The 16316-nt window shown below is 37.0% G+C and overlaps 1 long non-coding RNA gene across 2 annotated transcripts in view; it reads right to left on the reverse strand.

Annotated features, from left to right (window-relative positions):
• The window catches only part of LOC144298794 (uncharacterized), an 80501-nt gene extending 64872 nt beyond the window's left edge, over window positions 1-15629 (reverse strand). For both annotated transcript variants that reach the window (XR_013365677.1, XR_013365678.1), the window contains exon 1: window positions 15517-15629. This is a non-coding gene — a long non-coding RNA (uncharacterized LOC144298794). The remainder of the gene's footprint in view (window positions 1-15516) is intronic.
• Window positions 15630-16316: the final 687 nt, after the last annotated feature.

Genomic DNA, 16316 nt, shown 5'->3' on the forward strand with positions numbered 1-16316 from the left:
AGTGCCTAAAATTACTAAAAAAGTGATTTTAGTATATAAAGAGATTAACTCATAAAATTATAGCCCTGTTTGTCTCTACTTAACATGCAGAATTATTTAATAATATCTACCATGATGCTGATAGTGATTTTAAGTACCTGCCACCTTTTCCTCTAGTGGTCTCTGTTGCTGAAGATTTTTTTCTCTCCTAAACTCCCATAGTATTTCATGTTTATCTTTTAACACACATCCTTTTGCATCCTGATTTGGAGTTCTATTTTTACATTTGTTCCCTTATTAGATCACAAGATTTCACCAAAGTCTAGCACTGAGTCTTGGGTATTACAGGAGCTTTAAAATATTTGCTGGATGAATAAAAATGGTCACGAGGTGCCTGTGTAAAAATAAATCAGCGAAATAATCTGGATGATACATCCTTCATAGTCACAAAATAACATATAGATTCATTTTATATTAATGACAATATTATAATGATTAATATTGACAATATTAATGACCAAAGCCATTAAGTTGCCTTATTCCAGATAGATGCAATTTGTTTTTCAAAAGAACTTTATAAAAAGATTTTATTTATTTATTCATGAGAGACGCAGAGAGAGGCAGAAACACAGGCAGAGGGAGAAGCAGGCTCCATGCAGGGAGCCCGATGCGAGACTCATCCCAGTACTCCAGGATCATGCCCTGAGCCAAAGGCAGACATGCTTAACCGCTGAGCCACTCAGGTGTCCTGTATTTTTCAAAAGAACTTAACATCAGTAACCAATTTTCTCCACATATCTATTGCCCCATGAACTTAGACAATATAAAGAAGCGAGAGTATGGGTAATGCCACACAAAACACATTTAAACTCAACTCATATCCGTAGCTCTCCCCTAGCTGATGGAACAAAACCAACTTTGACTACAATACGCAAAGCAAATGAATGGAAACTTTACCCTTCAGTCAGATCCTTAGGGGAGTATATTCATTTCCTTTCTTCTCATTTCCTAATTAGAATCTCTTACCCAGTCACTCTGCCAGCAGAAATCTTGTCTGACTCCGTTTTAGGGGCCTGGTTATGCTTTCAATATCTACATATTAATTTCCTCTGGGCACCTGGTTGATATTACAGAGAACTTTTCCTGCTAGTTCATACCCCTGTCGAGCCTAAAATCAATTTTATGACAATCCCAAACCACTTTCCCATCTATGGTTCCTCAATTCTATTCATTGGAGTAGCTGTAAAATCAATCTTAGGGCAAAGATATTTATTTAGTTTGAGTATTCTATTTCCAAGTGGTCTGAATGTTAAGTGGAAGGGAGATCAGTGCAACTCAAGAGTCTACAGAATTTGGCACAGGTCTTATTTTCACACAATGAGTAGCCTCCTCCCTGCTCCCTGTATAAGGATTAGCTTTATGAACTCTCCAGGAGAAAACACATGTTTTACCAATTCATTTAAAGAATTGCCAACTATTCAGAGATACTGTTAAAAATTGATGTGATGTCACTAATCAGTCATGTAACTTTTCCCCACAAATTAAGAAACTAGACAGAGTGCTAATTTCCTTTAAAATGTGTCTTAAGTCAACATTCCCCAGAAGAAGAGCTTGAGATATGGATTCTTGTGCATGTGGCTTATTGAGTGAGGGCTGTCTGGAAAAAGGGAATGAGGGAAAGAGAAAATGGTAAGAGAAGGAACCAAGCAATGATATGGTCTTACCTGTAGTCTAGAGCCACAGCAGAATGATTTCACAGGGGTTCTGGAGCATACATAATAAATACCACAGAGTTGGTCCTCCATGAGGCAAGAGAACTATCCTTCTGTCCCTCTTTTCAGTCTTTAGCTGTGGGCCACCCCCAGGAGAAGGACATAGAATCCCCTAGACATTTCTGTGTGAGGTCACTCTCATGGGCTGAGGGAAGTTCTCTGAAGAAAGGGGCAGCTCTAAGCTATTAAAAGTTTCTGCTTGCAGCATCTGGGGGATGGATGTACTACTCCTATAAATATAGATTTGGACAGGATAGTAAACTGTTAGTTTCTATTACAAATTGTTTCAGGACTATCCTCATCCTTGATTTTTTTCACACATGGAGTAAACACAAAAGGAATTAATTGTTCCTAGAAAGAAAAGTCATACACTTGAGTGGAGGTAATCAGTAAACTGCCCCTCCAGTGGTAAATGAAGACCATTTTATAAGATTAAAACTCCTTCAAATGCCTTCAATAAATCCACATTCAAAGCCAGACTGGGAACTGAAGGATGGTGAGTGTAACTAGAAAATGTCAGTCTGGCTCTCCACCCTTCAGAGAACATTTATCTGCATGTAACAGAAACTTCAAGTGTAGAGTTAAACAAATAGAATCTTACTAAGAATGGACACCTGGGTGGCTCAGCAGTTGAGCATCTGCCTTTGGCTCAGGGCCTGATTCTGGAGTCCCAGGATCGAGTCCCACATCGGGCTCCCTGCAGAGATCTGCTTCTTCCTCTGCCTCTGTTTCTGCCTCTCTCTCATGAATAAATAAATAAAATAAAGAATCTTACAAAGAAGACAGGAGAATCACAGTCTAAAATAATCCACAATTGTCATCCAAAATCTAATATCTTTCACACTGAATTATTTACATTTATTCTTTAAACATGGTGGCTTATTTGTTGCCTCACAGTCACAACAGAGCTGCCAGACTACCAGGCATCTTACTTGTGTTCCAGAAAAAAGAGGAAGAAAAGAGATTAAAAAAGCAAAGGACATGCTAATGAAGACTATTCCTTATATCAGGAAAGCAAACACTTTCCCAGAATCTACATACTACACACTACACACTTACTCTTAGATCCTGATAGAGTTGGGTCATATTGCCACCCTTAGACCAATTACTGTCCATGGGAGATAATCATAATTCATTTAGATCAACACTATTCTACAAAAATATAAGTCACAAATATAATTTTAAATTGCCTGAAAGCCATATTAAAAAGTAAAAAGAGATTAAAGAAATATCAATAATACATTTTATTTAATCCAATACATCCAAAGTATTATTGTTTAAGAATATAATCAATATAAAATAATAAACTATTTTACATTTTTTAATTAAATATTTGAAATCCAGTGTGTATTTTACACTTATGGCACATCTCAATTTGGACTTGTCACATGGCAAGTGCTCTAAGATGAGTGGCTAGTACTGAACAAGTGAAAATCTAGACCAATCATGATTTGTCTCTGGAAGCTCGGGTAGGAACCTGCCTTTCCTGAGATCCTGCTAATCTCTGCTTCTATCTGAAGAAATCTTGACTCTTAACATGGAAGACAGGGGAGAGAGAGATGATAATGAGTAGGAAAGAAACAATGTCTATTCCAGGCCCCCCCAATCAGTGTCTCTGCTAACTTGTCCCAAGGGAGGAAATATGCCATTTACAAATCTTTCTATGTTTGGATTATTTGAGTTAAAGTTCATCTTTTTTAAGCATATAATTGGTTAATTGACTATGGGTGATTTTAGTCATATCATGACTTTTCTCACATCTAAGATGGATGTCTTTCGACAGATGAACGGATAAAGAAGATTGTGTGTGTGTATATATATATATATATATATATATATACACACAGACACACACATATGTATATGTATACACACAATGGAATATTATTCAGCCATCAGAAAAGATGAATACTTACCATTTATCGTCGTGGAAGGAACTGGAGGGTATTATGCTGAGTGAAATAAGTCAATTGGAGAAAGATAACTATCATATGGTTTCACTCATATGTGGAATATAAGAAATAGTGAAAGGGACCAAAAGGGAAAGGAGGGAATTTGAGTGGGGGAAAATTAGAGAGGAATACAAACCATGAGAGACTCCTAACTCTGGGAAACAAAGGGTTGCAGATGGGGAGGTGGGGCAATGGGGTAACTGGATGACTGGCATTAAGGAGGGCACATGATGAGATGAGCACTGGTGTTACACCATATGTTGGCAAATTGAATTTAAATAAAATATTTTAAAAATAAGATCAGAATCCCACAATAACAAGATCCAGAAAGCAGGCATTTTGATGGGACAAGGGAGACTGAGCAAGGCCATTCAGGAAGAGCAGATGTAAATGAGGCACCATGCCCTGCAAGCCAGGGGAACTGAGGTGGTTGAAGAAATCCCAGGGCAACCTAAAGACACTGCATCTCTCTTAGGAAGAGAATAGGAAACTTTGAGGCTAACTGGACATTGAGACCTTGAAATAATTAGGAAAACAAAGCTTTACATCTTGTATTTTGCTCCAGTTCTGTTAAATATCTGTGCATAATGCAGACCAGATTCTGCAACAGGACCAAGGAAGAGTTTTATGATATTCTTGAACATTTAAGCAGATACTTTGGTGCACTGACGGTATTCCCTTAGCTCACCCTGGAGATCAAGTGCAGCTCTGGAGGAAGACTTGACCATGCAGGGAACTTCCCACTCAAGCCTCTTTTTCTCCTTCTCACTAAGTTTCTTTTTCTGGGATAGGAGCAACTCCAGCTAAAGGAATTGGAAACTGGAATGCTCACAACCCTCTGCAGGACCAACCCTCAATCAGGAATGAGAGTAGGTTAATAAATACTTCTGTGTCCTTAACTCTTGGTGAACAATTACAAAGTATACTTGGTACAGTCTCCCAGAAGGTCTCAAGAGGATTAGCTCCAGTTGCCTACAGAAAGGGTTCACTAATTAAAATACTCTTTATTGGCTATCTCTCTTCCCTTTCTCACTTCTCTGCTTCTCTACTGTGCTCACCTATCAAACAAGGCCCTTCCACTCAAATGTTCGTCTTAGTGTTTGCTTTGAGGTCAAACTTCAAATCAAGACATTTTGTATAGGGGATTATGTCTTAATATTATAGAATATATATTTAATAATCATCATTTTTACTAATTTTTTTTGCTAAATTATCTTTTGAAGCATAAAATTACTGATCAAATTTTCCTCACCCTACAGTCTCAAGAAATCCAAGAGCTAGGCCATGCCCACAAGAATCATGTTATAAATATTTAATTTTAAACAATAAATATTAAAGGGTGGAAGTACTGCTGAAACATCCTCTTCGGGTTCCAGAAATTCTTGGTTTTTCCAGTCTAAGTCCAGGATATGCTTGCAAAGAGTATGGACCACAGTTGTGCTGTCCACACATAGTTTAATTAAGATTACATAAAATTAAACTTCAGTTTCTTAATTGCACTAGCCACCTTTCAAGTGCTGAATAGTACATGTAGCTAGCAGCGACCATATGGGACAGTGCAGACACAACATTTCCATCCTTACCAGAAGTTATATAGGATAGCACTAGGCCAGGATCTCACAGTCGGCAGATACATGGAGGACACGCTTCCCTCTTGTTCAATGTAGACACCAGACTGATCATGTACTCTTTCCTTTGAGCTTGTTTTTAGTTTCACAGGCTTTCCAAAAACAAAACTCTGGACTGTTGTATACAAACAATTAGAAATGGCACATGTATAGGCCAGGGTAATGCTAAGCTATGCTGAAGTAAAATATTAACCATGAAAATCACTAATCAGGTACCCTCCAGAAGAGCCATCCTCTATGCTCGGTGTAATCCAGGCTAGCTCCATCAAAGATAAAATAGTTTCTGATAAAAATAGTTTCTCATGAGAGCAGACCTTGTTAAAAAGAACAGAATGCACTGGCATATTTCAAAATAGTTACTTTTCCCCTCCCCTTGTCAGAAGCACAGGGGATTTTTCTCACATCTTCGTTGTGAAAACCTGGTAAGGCTCCTGGAGATAAAATTCATCCCCCTATGACTGGGTCCCCCTGGAGTTTTCAACTCACAGACTTGCCCACACTTAGCCTCCAGCAATTCAATTATAGTTTTGGTTTATTTTTTAAGAGCTTATTTATTTATTCATGAGAGATACAGAGAGAGGCCGAGACATAGGCAGAGGGAGGAAAAACAGGCTCCATGGAGCCTGATGTGGGTCTTGATCCCGGAACTCTGGGATCAGGCCCTGAGCCAAGGGCAGACGCTCAACTGCTGAGCTACCCAGGCTTCCCTAGTTTTGGTTTTTCTACCCCAACCCTGGTTCTTACAGAGGATTTTGCTCATGGGTTAATAGTCTGGTAAGTTGTGATTCTCTGTATCCACCTATCTGTCTCTCCAGTTTGGGGGGCTCTGGTTTGCCATGTGATCTTAGTTTTCTGATAGATCAAAAATTGTTGTTGATTTTCCATTTGATCAGATTTTTACCAATTATTAGGATGGAGTGATTACTTCCAGGCTCCTTATATGCTGTACCAGACACCAAGAGTGTACTCTCTCTTTCTCTTTTTTAAATCAGTTATATGTTTCTACTGTGAGGTAGGTGGGCTGCTCCTCTTTCTCTCCTGCCCCTTCATTTTTCTTTTCCCACTCTAGATGTTCTGAGCTGCAGCCCTCTTTACTGTTCTGATTAAAAGTGTCTTCTTTGGGATCCCTGGGTGGCGCAGCGGTTTGGCGCCTGCCTTTGGCCCAGGGCACGATCCTGGAGACCCGGGATCGAATCCCACATCGGGCTTCCGGTGCATGGAGCCTGCTTCTCCCTCTCCTTCTGCCTATGTCTCTGCCTCTCTCTCTCTCTGTGACTATCATAAATAAATAAAAATTAAAAAATAAATAAATAAATAAAAGTGTCTTCTTTCTGGCAGCCTGGGTGGCTCAGTGGTTTAGCACTGCCTTCAGCCCAGGTTGGGATCCTGGAGACCCTGGATTGAGTCCCGCATCGGGCTCCCTGCATGGAGCCTGCTTCTTCCTCTGCCTGTGTCTCTGTGTCTCTTATGAATAAATAAATAAAATCTTAAAAAAAAAAAACCAGTGACTTCTTTCACTAATGTTTTCTTCCCTGTGTTTATTAATTCCTCTACCCCAAGTGCTTTGGCCTAAAACTCCTTGTTACCTGTCAAGTGTTCTTTTTACCCTATTTATAAAGAAATCTGTCCAAGTGACTCAGTCATTAGGAATTCTTTCTCTACACAGTGAAACAATACACAGTATCTTTCCAAGACTTATGAGCCATATGCTGCAATTATGAGACAAAAAAGCATTGTGCACATTGCCATGGCCATTCGAACCCCAATACCTTCTGTTGGTATGTCCCAAGTTGGCCCATCTCTCACAGCAAATTTTTAGGACTTTGACCTAAAAAACAAACATTGATTGGCTTGCCACCCAATGAGCTCAATGTTCCATTTGGTTATCTGGACAGCCTAGGGCAATGTCAATCTGTTTGTTCTCTTCTTCCAAACTCTCTTCTTCCAAGCTGAGGGTCTTTTGAAGAATTGTCTTTGTTAATTCACCAGAAGAAATAAAACCCAGGTAGAGGTATTCCTTGGTAGCAGATCACTGAGTCTTTGTTATCTGCAATTTCATAACCTGGTACTGGATAGCATAAGACCAGTCTGCTATTTTTTTTTTTTTAGTCTCAGTTTTCCATATAATTGGCTTTTATATCAATCCATGAATAGCTAAAATATATTTGCCTCTTCCTCCCTCTTAGATATTCTTACAGACTTACTGGCTTTGAGAAATCATATTGCAGTAAACTCACTATTACCTCACTAGGCCAAGGAATAACCTTCTCTAGTTAATCACATTGCCTGATTAATTGAGATGCACAGATTTTCAAATAATTAAGAAATACATCTAACACAGGTTCTGTGTTAAATCTAACTTTCTTTGAAGACTTACAGGGCACTTTTATTCTTGTGTTACTTAATCATAATTATTAGGAAAATCAATTGCCAGTTAAGCAAAATTTCCAATTGATACACTCAGATAAAATAGTTTTTAGAACCTAATATACTAAGCTTTGTTCCTTTCAGACATTTTTCATATTCTCTACAATCTGAATTAAAGAACACATTCTAAAGCTACATGTTTTCCTTCCATATCCCCAGGTGACACAGCTTTATCTACAAAGCTTTGTTTTCTTCTGGAAACCAAGGGCCTAGAACAATGTCATATAACACACTACAAGCTCAGTAAGTATGTGTTGAATAAAGGAATGAACGGATATGTTCATAAAATATTTTTTGAGGCATCCATCTTACTCTAGGGAAAATGATTTACTCTGCTGAAGAGCCTGCCAGTTTTGAGTGCCTCCATTCCTATTGAACTATCCAGGAAGCTCTTGGAAAACACCCATTGCTTGTTTTCCTCAGGCTTTGAAAACAAACCTCAGAAGTGGTAGTGAATGACCACATTTCTTCTCTATAAAGGTTCCTTGTGCCAGTTTATGAAGTATCATCTCAATATCAAATATTATCTCATGTAAGTAGTCCTTTTTGCTTCACCAATGCTCCCAAGGGCAGCTTTTGCAGAAGCAAAGTAGGTGTAGTGAGATCTCCCCCACTTGCCCTGATGCTCAATAGTCACAACCACCTCAGAGAGGCCTGAAATCCACTATTCAGAGAAAAAAGCTTTTCATCCTTTCACTCCCACAGCAAAATAAGGTTTAAATGCAAGGCCTCGGGCAGAGGAGCGCAAAAGCTTCCATTCTTAAGAAGGCGGTATCTTTCTGAGAGCAGATCTGAGCAAAGATGAAGGTGATTCAGACATCAGCAGGATGGTACGCTGGGATGTTACAGGCCCTTCCTCTCCCACAGAGACACAAAGTTAACAACAATATATGAATACCATGCAGGTACACACAAAGACATCTGAAGAGAGAGGAGGCCTAGAGGCCTAACAGCTGAAGGAGGATTAAAGACAGAAAATTTAGCCTTATCCCCCCATTTAGGGACAATTTAAACACACAATAGCTTTTACACAGAGTTGAAATTTTACTCTTTACGTCTTTAGTAACCACCTGTCTTCAAATTGTCTTGCAAAATGGTAGATGCTCTTTGCAAAAGAAAAGATGCTTTTGGTTTCAAAATTTGCATTCTCCCTTTGGAGTGAAAAAGTACAAAGACAAAAAAAAAAAAAAATTTCTCCATTCTCTGACTCTTTTGTCTAAGATGTGCTTCCTTCTTGCTTATCTCCTAACCATATGCTGTCTGCACATATTAAGCAAGACAAAGTATACCCCTGGGGTTATTTCAGTAAATGCATCTTTTTTCTCTACCCTCTCTACCTTTGCACTCTAGCCCCCATCACAATTGTTTTGAACATCATGATTACATCTGTTCTGGTTTCAAGTAGTTGGGACCAGCTTAACATGAGACTCAATTAGTGACAACTAAGTCCCACGTAACTTTCCCTCCTTGCATTGAACATTCATTCCCTATAACCTGTCTGTGGTCTCAGAATTTTACCTTAAAAATAAAATGAACATTTTGATGCTGTCTTTATTTAAAATTTTAAGTATTTTCTGCATTGATTTTAATGTTTAAATTATTGTTCATTCTTTCCCACACAGCCATCCATAGATAAATGCATAAAGATGTGGTATATACATATATACAATGGAATGTTATTCAGTCATAAAAAAGAATGAAATCTTACCACTTGCAACAACATGGATAGAGCTAGAGAGTATAATGCTAAGTGAAATAAATCAGTCAGAGAAAGACAAATGATTTCACTCCTATGTGGAATTTAACAAAACAAACAAAGAAAGAAAAAAGAGACTAAAAAAAAAACAAAAAACAAAACAACAACACCAAAAATCCCCCAGACTCTTAACTACAGATAACAACTGATGGTTACCAGAAGGGAGATTAATGGGAGGAAATAGGTGAAGAGGATTAAGAGTACACTTATTATGATGAGCACTGACTAATGTATAGAATTGTTGAATCACTATTTTGTATACCTAAAACTAATATAACAGGATATGTTAACTATAGTGGAATTAAAATTTAAAAATAAATATATTGTTCATTCTTTCACTCTTACAGTAAAATAAGGTGTAAATGCAAGGCCCCAGGCAGAGGAGAACAATAGCTTACATTCTTATTAAGATGAAGTCTTTCTGAAAGTAGATCAGAGCAAAGATGAAGGTGATTCAGACATCAGCAGGAGGACATACCAGGAAGTTGCAGTCCCTTTCACTTTCACCGAGACACCAAGTTAATACAATATATGAATACCTCTGTGAGTACTCAATTACAAAGCAACACAAAGCCATACTAAAATATAAGGTTCTCCAGGAAAGGTAAATATGTAAACAAATATAATACCCTGTACTATTGGTGCATACAATTTAGGTTACAAAAGCATCTCAAAACTATAAATCTGTGTTATAGGCATACCATATATAAAGATGTAATTTATGCTATCAGCAACATAAAGTGGGGAATAGGGCTGTAAAGGACTAGAATTTTTATATGTTAGTGAAATTAAGTTCTTATCAGCTTAAAACAGAATGCTCTAAGATATGTTATGTAATTGCAATGGTAACTACAAAAATAAATATCTGTAGAATTTACATAAAATAAGATGGTCAAGAAATCAAAGCATATCACTACAGAATATCAGGAAAACACAAAGAAAGGCAGAAAGAGAGGAAGATAGGGACAAAAAAAAAACACCATTTTTTTTTTTTTACAAGATATTCTTTACAAGATATTCGGAAAACAATTAATAAAATGACAATAGTAAGTCCTTCCCCAGCAGGAATTACTTCTAGTTTAAGTGGATTAAATTCCTTAATCAAAATATATAGGTTGACAGAATGGGTTAAAAAACAGGACCCAACTATAGGAAGTATAAAAGAGACTCACTTTTGATTTAAGAACACACATAGACTGAAAGAGAAATGATGGAAAAAGATAGCCCATGCAAATGGTAACCAAAACAGAACAAGAGTGGATCTTCTAATAAAATAGGCTTTAAATTAAAAATTACTACAAGAGACAAATCATATTATGTAATGATAAAAGGTCAATTGCCCAAGAAGATAACAATGATAAATATTTGTGAACCAAACTTCAGAGCTCCTAAATATATGAAGCAAACTTTGGCCAAATTGAAGGGAAAAATAGAAAAATAGAAACACAATAATAGTAAGAGATTTCAATAATCCCACTTTCAATAATGAACAGAATGAGATAGAAAATCAATAAGGAGGGCAGCCCTGGTGGCGCAGCAGTTTGGTGCCGCCTGCAGCCTGGGGTTTGATCCTGGAGACCGGGGATCGAGTCCCACATCCGGCTTCCTGCATGGAACCTGCTTCTCCCTCTCCCTCTGCCTGTGTCTCTGCCCCTCTCTCTGTGTCTATGAATAAATAAATAAAATCTTTAAAAAAAAGAAAATCAATAAGGAAATAGAGAATGTGAACACTACACAGTAATTGTAACAGGCAGACACACACAGCACACTCAACCCCAAAATAGCAGAATATATATATTTTTCTCAAGTGTACATGGAACATTTTACATTCTCCATTGTACATGGAGCATACATTTAGTAGTATGCTAAAAAAAAGTCTAAACAAATTCAAGAAGATTAAAATCATACAAAGTGTCTTTTCTGATCTCAGTGTAATGAAACCAGAAACAAACTGTATAAGGAAAACTGGAAAATCTACGAATATGTGGAAATTAAACAAGACTCTTAAAAAACAAATGGCTCAAAGAAGAAGTCACAGAGAAATTAGAAAATATATTGAGGTAAATAAAAATGAAAACACAACAGACCAAAACTTATGGGATTCAGCAAAAGTGGTGCTTAGAAGGAAGTTTATAGCAGTAAATGCCCATATTAAAAAAGAAAAAAAAATCTTAACTCAACAATGTAACTTTACAACTTAAGAAACTAGGAAAAGGGCAAATTAACCCAAATCTAGGGAAAGGAAGGAAAAAATAAAGATTAGAGCAGAGATTAATGAAATAGGAAACAGAAAAACAACAGAAAAAAAAATCAATGAAAGTAAAAGTTGCTTTTTTTTAAATATTGAGAAAATTGGCAAGCCCTTAACTAGATTAAGAAAAAGGAAGAGAAGACTCAAATAACTAGTATCAGAAAGGAAAGAAGGCACATTACAACCAATGCCACAGAAATAAAAATGATTATAAGAAAATGCTAATTCTTGGGCAGCTGGGTGGCTCAGCGGTTTAGCACCGCCTTGGGCCCAGAGTGATCCTAGAGACCCAGGATCGAGTCCCACGTCAGACTCCGTGCATAGGGCCTGCTTCTCCCTCTGCCTGTGTCTCTGCCTCTGTCTCTGTGTCTCTCATGAATAAATAAATAAAATCTTAAAAAAAAAAAAAAAGAAAATGCTAATTCTTAAAACTTAACACAAATAGTTTCCAAGGGTTCAGATGGGGAGGAGATAAATGGACATAAAAGCCCACAGCTAGCATCACACTCAATGATGAAAACCAAAAGCTTTCCATCTAAAATTAAGAACAAGATAAGGAAGCCCACTTTTGCCACTTCTATTTAACATAATATTGGAAGTTCTAGCCAGAGCAATTGCACAAGAAAAAGAAATAAAAGTCAACCAAATCAGATAGGAAGGAGTAAAATTACTCTGTTCACAGACAACATGGTCTTATACGAAGAAAACCCTAAAGACTCCACATACAAAAAGAAAACTGTTAAAACTAATCGTTGAATTCACAAAATTGTAGGTGCAAACTTGATCCACAAAAATCAATTGTGTCTCCATTCATGAACAATGAACAATCAATTAAGAAATTAAGAAAAACAATTCCATTTACAACAGCCTTGGTTATTATTATAAAATACATAAAAACACACCTGACCAAAGAATACTATACTGAAAACTATAAAACATTGATGAAAGCAAATACAAAAGATACAAATAAATGGAAACACACCCTATGTTCATAGACTGCAAAGATTCACATTGTTAAGATGTCCATACTATCCAAAGTGATCCACAGATTCAATGCAATCCTTGTCACAATCTCAATGGCATTTTTTGCAAAAATTGAAATGCTCATCCTAAAACTCATATGGAATTTGAAGGGACACCAAATAGCCAAAACAATTTTGAAAAAGAAGAACAAAATTGGGAAACTCACATTTCCTGATATCAAAACATATTGTAAAGTTGAAGGAATCAAAATCATGTGGTATTGGTGTAAAGACACATTGACTAATGGAATACAATAGACAGTCCAGAAATAAACCTTCATATATATAGTCAAATGATCTTCCACAAGGTGTCAAGACCACTCAAGGGAGAAAGGATGCTCTTTTCAAATGGTGTGGGGAAACAAGTTGTCCACCTGCGTAAGATGAAGTTAGATCCTTATCTTTCAACATGTATACAAATGAGCTCAAAAGAGATTAAAAACCTAAATATAAGACCTAAAATGATGAAACTCCTAGAAGAAAACACATGGGAAAAGCTTTATGACATTAGACTTGGCATGATTTCTTGGATATAACACCAAAATAATAGGCAACATAAAAGCAAAAATAGACAAGTGGGACTACATCAAACTTAAAAACTTCTGTGCATCAAAATACACAAAATGAAAAGGCAACATCTAGCATGACAGAAAACATTTGCAAATTGTAGATCAGATGAGGAATTAACATACAAAATATAAAAAGAACTCTAACAACTCAATGAGAAAATACATCAAATAACCTGATTTATAAAATGGACAAAGAACTTAAATAGGCATCTCTCCAAAAATGATAGACAAATGGAAATGCAAATCTAACCTTCATGTGATATCTCCTCACTCCTATTAGGACTGCTATTATCCAAAATCAAAACAAACAACAAAAAACAAAACAAAAAAAAAACACATAAAACAAATAATAAGTGTTGTCAAGGATGTGGAGAAATTAGAACACTTGCACATTATTAGTGTAACTATAAAAACTCTGTGGACAAAAATATGAAGTTTCCTCAAAAAATAAAAAATAGAATTACCATATTATCCAGCATAATTCAGCAGTCCCGCTTCTGGTTATATATCCAAAAGAATTGGAAATAGGCTTTCACAGAGATATTTGCTCACTTATGTTCATAGCAGCACTGTTCACAATAGACAAGAGGTAGAAACAACCCAGATGTCTATCAATGGATGAATGATAAAGAACATGTGGTATATGCATGCAGTAGAATATTATTTAGCCTTATAAAAAAAAAGAAGGAAATACTGTCACATCCTACAACATGGATGGACTGTGAAGACATTATGCTAAGTGAAATAAGCTAGTCACAAAAGTACAAATACTGCATGATTCTAATTATCTGTGGTCCCTAAAGTATTTAAATTCACTGAAACAGAAAGTAGAATTTTCGTTACTAAGGACCAGGGATAGGGGAAAAAGGAGACTTGTTTTTCAGTGGGTTTAGATTTTCGTATTTGCAAGATGAGAAAAATTTTAAATCTGTTTCACAGCAATGAGAATAAACTTAACACTAATCAATTGTAGAGTTAAAAATGGTTAAGATGCTAAATTTTGCCATGATAAAAAAAAACAAAAAACAAACAAACAAACAAAAAAACACTGTACTGGGGCACCTGGCTCAGTTGGTTAAGCCTCTGATTCCTGATTTTGACTTGGGTCATGATCTCAGGGTCCTGGGATTGAGCCTGGAGCCAGGCTCTGACATCAGTGGGGAGTCTGCTTGAGGATTCTCTTTCTCTCCCTCTCTCCCTCCCTCCACTCTTGCATTCTCTCCCTCTCAAATAAATAAACAAATCTTTTTTCAAAAAATACTGCATTAAAATATTATGTACTGAATTTTTTGACACCCACTAAAATTTTGCGCTTCAGTTAGATGCCTCACTCCAGTCCCAGTTCTGTACTCCCCTACCAGTCAAGTGTTATAACTGAAGTGGTGGAAAGGAAATTACAGATTCTGGGGAGGGGAGTTAAAGGGGATGTCTCCAGATTTCTCTCCTTTCTCTCTATATTGATCAAGATATATGCATACTTGGTCCTTGACAAAGAAAGATTCCAGCAAATATGTTGCCAGATTTAATTCCACTGAATGTCTCAAAGATCCTGATACCACATCCTGCTCCATAAAACCCTCAAAGGCTACAAAATTCATATTAGACATTCAGCCTCAGACACTGTCTCCCCAGAGGACTGGAGACCTCAGATGGTTTAAATAAATGTCAAAACTGGCTTTTTAAATGGCATTTAGAGTTGAGTAATAGTGCAGTCCATAAGAATTGTAGTTTGAGCCCAGATACAATAGGTATCTGAATACGGGATTCTGGAAAAAAAAAAAAAAAAGTTATTTTCTCTATAAGAAGCATACTCTCTAAAAGAACAAAACAATCAGAATGCAAAAGAATGGAGAAGATAATTAGTATTTAATAAGACTCATTCCACTTCATTGAAAAGAAGCAGAGTTAATAAACCTAAAAGTAGGTTAATCTTCTATCTTGTCCCTTAAGCCTACCATTTCTTATGTCTTTATTGTATTCCAAATGCACTCAGAAATAGAAAAGTCCATCAACAAAGTATTTTGCAATATCTGTTAAAATACATTCAACAGGTATTTGAGCACCCGGATATAAACACTGAGGCTAGCGCTGTGGAAAACAAAACAAAACAAAACAAAACCCCTCCAATTCCTTGAATAAGAAAACAAACACAAATCTTACTTTCTCTATTTTCCCACGTTGAAGGAAATCTCAGGAAATCTGAAAAGGGAATAAAACACAAGCTTTTCTAAATCAAGGGCTTCCAAATTGTTCTCTGTGGACCTTGATTTTATCAGCTGGTGCTTAATCCCTGGCCAAATCTCATTCTCTGTGGCCCTGAACCATCTGAATTATTAGTATGTCAAATTCTCCAGCCACAAAGCCTTAGCTAGGAGTTGTCTGGCTAATGATTTGTTGAGGGAGTGCTGTCAAGAGAACCCAATAAGGGAGAACAGGAAGCAGGATGGAGCAGACAAAGGGGCTGACAACAACGTGGGCTCAGGTGACCCTGAGTGGAGCTCTGGAGTGTGAATTACACCAGAGTGGTCTCACCTAGAAGCAGCTGGCCAAGGCTACCTCTGACCTATAGTATTATGGAGACTAAGGGATAAACTCGTAGGCATCTCCGGCTGAGATAGCTCTCATTAGTAAAGCCACCTAGAAGATAGTTGCCCAAGTTCAGTAAAGGATCTAGGTGAGGCAACAACAGCATCCACTCTGGCAGCACAGATCTGAGTTTCTCAGGGAAGCAGCCACAAAGTGGCAGATTTTGAAAAGCTAAAGGACGATAATGTCTCTTCTCCTAGAGAAATGGTCTGAAGAATTTCTTCGTGATCCCCAAGGCCTCCTCTAGCCAACCATGTTTTGCTTTGTTTTGTTTTGTTTTGTTTTTAATACATGGTCCTCCCCCTTTCATTTTCAAGCCCCAGTAAATCTAGAGCACTCTCATTCAGTGAGGAGTAGAAAGAGCTCTGTTGAGC

This window comes from Canis aureus, chromosome 26 (genome assembly GCF_053574225.1).
Source record: "Canis aureus isolate CA01 chromosome 26, VMU_Caureus_v.1.0, whole genome shotgun sequence".
In the NCBI taxonomy this organism is placed as follows: Eukaryota; Metazoa; Chordata; class Mammalia; order Carnivora; family Canidae; genus Canis; species Canis aureus.